Source organism: Phyllobates terribilis, unplaced genomic scaffold (genome assembly GCF_046119375.1).
Source record: "Phyllobates terribilis strain yellow unplaced genomic scaffold, ASM4611937v1 Scaffold_1__5_contigs__length_1240528914, whole genome shotgun sequence".
Taxonomy (NCBI): Eukaryota; Metazoa; Chordata; class Amphibia; order Anura; family Dendrobatidae; genus Phyllobates; species Phyllobates terribilis.
The window spans coordinates 308,393,778-308,396,465 of NW_027362761.1; positions in this window are offsets into that span (position 1 = coordinate 308,393,778).

Consider the following 2,688-nt stretch of genomic DNA (forward strand, 5'->3'; position numbering starts at 1 on the left):
GCAGGGTGTGACATGTTCTTACACATGGAGGCAATGGAAATGGCACCTAGACAGGGCTACACTCAATGCCTGGACACATGGCTCATTCTGTCACCCACATTCTTTGATGCATACAGATCCCTTCAATAGCTGCCATTTCCAGAGACTGTGCCCCTCCAAAATCAGCCCTAAATAGAAATCTGTGCTCTTCTGTCAAATTGCAAAAATGCAATGTTTGTTGCTGGGAAAACTAGATGATAACCTGTAAGATGGGAGTGATCCACCGTGTTGTATCTGAGGTCCACATTGTAATATTATTTGATTTTACTTAGATTTAGGCTGGGATCGCACGGCAGTATAAAAAATAAGTCCGATTTTCATCCAGAAAAGGGGGACAATTTTTTTCCCCCACTTGTCATCCATATACAATCCGTTATTTTACTCAGCAGCTATTAATCTTTTACAGTTTCCTATGTTACAGAATTGCAATGTATCAGTAAAAATCGGATGCTGTACTGTGGCTCCATATGACATCCGATTGTTTTCTCGCACCCATCTGATTTCAGAGTGAAACTGCAGCATGCTGCAATTACTCTCACAGACCGATTCTGTCAGTGAAAAAAAACAGTAATCAGCTGTGCCCCCAATGAATAATATTGGTCAGTGTCCTACCCGATAAAAAAATCAGCTAGCACTCGGCCAATTTATACGGTGGTGTGAGTGAGTCCTTAATTGTCCACTTCAAAAAAATTGCTTTAACTGTCTTGAAATACAAATATATAGAAATGACGAATCAATTATAATGGTAAATAAATAAATATTACAGAAGTGAAAATAAATATTCTGAACTATAAATGTGATTGGTCAGGGGATCCCATTTCTATAAAGCCAGATGGGCTTATTTATTGACATTTGTTATTGTCCAGTATATCATATCACTTGGGACATATTTCGTATATCATGCAGAAGTTATGATATGTATTTAGTAGGAGTTCTTTTTCCTAATAATAATTTTGCCCCTCTTGTTTTTGTGGTGGGAGGGGGGAGATTGCCAGGTAGGGGTTTCTGATCTGAGTTTTGGGGTCAGGTCCTGACTTTTACACCATGAGTGTGTTCCGTGAGTTTTTCATGTTTGCTGGCGACTTTTGTTATACGCATTCATGTTTTGCAATAGTTTGGGATGTTCTGTCATCTTTTATACATGATTCTTTGCTTGTCGTGTATTGCAAAGAGTTTCAGTGTGTTGAAATGAGTCACACTGATATGTGTAGATCATGGCACCTTTTGAATTTAAAAAAAAAAAAGGGTTAACACTGTTAACCTTCAGATATGTGGTTAATCTGCAGATTAACAGCGTTATTATGCTGTCCGACGCCTGCACATAGCCGCAGCGCCGGACTGGAGTACCTGGGGCCCACCAGGAAAAAAAAAATCGATCTTGGGGCCCACCAGCACCATGCAGTTACCGTATATAGGAATAACAAGTCCACAAACTCTTTCAAAATGAATCAACTTTATTAACCAATAAATTACCAATATAATGAATAAATAACAAACTAAAGAAACACTCCTGGCAAAAGAGGAACACTTATCTTATTCACATCAGTGTGTGGTAAAGTGCCATAACAGAATGACAATAAATACTTTCAAGGTACATTCTCTTAAAGTATAAGTGCCACAAATTGAACCTGCATCTATCTAGCATCCCAGCAGCCAGCATCATTGTAGCAGCACCAAACTTGGCCCACTGGGAAAATTCTGTAAGCATTTTGGAAGTTTGTATTGCACGTTTTCCTCTCCTCTATAATACAATACCATTCAATTGTTAGTGAAAGGCCCAAAACAACAAATAAACACACACTAACAGTCATTCAGCAGCAAAATTACAAAAGTTTTTTTTGCAGAACAGAAGATGACATTGCATACTTATTAATAATGTCATCATAGTCTAAGTTCCTTGAAATGTCATACTCAATGTTCAACAGAAGGAGTGACTTTAAAAGCTCCTGTCCAATCGAAGACCTCAGACAATTTTTTACAATTTTCAGCTTTGAGAACACTCTTTCACATGAAACCTGGGTGCAAGCAAGTGTAAGAAGTGTCTTGTAAACTGCAAAAATGTTTGTGTAAGCAGCAGAATGTAAATTGTAGTCATATAAAAATCTGTAGCAGCAGGAAAGATAGTTTTTTTGCGGGACGAGTTGTACTTTCAGATGCAATCATTTATTTTACAATATAGTGTACAGGGAAATGGCAACAAAAATTCCAAGTGCAGTAAAATTGCAAAAAAAGTGCAATTACACGTTTGTTTATTGGGTTTTTTAGTCACCATGTTCACTATATGGTAAAACCGATGTGACAGCCTCGGGTCAGTACGAGTTCGTACATACCAAACATGTATACCTTTACTGGTATCTAAGTGGTGAAAACAAATTCACAAGTTTGAAAAAAAAAATCACACTTTTCGCGCCATGTTCTGCGCACCGTAGTGTTCTCATTTTTTTGGATCTGGGGCTGTGGGACGGCTTATTTTTTGCGTCTTGAGCTGATGTGCATCTCTGCTGCTGTGTAGTAGTCACAACACAGGGAGAGGTTAAACATCCAAGTATTTAATATGTATTGCAAATAAAGAATGTTCCCATTCTTAATATCCGAAAAAAACAAATGACTGACAACAATCCACTATAGCTAGACTAATAATACCATATA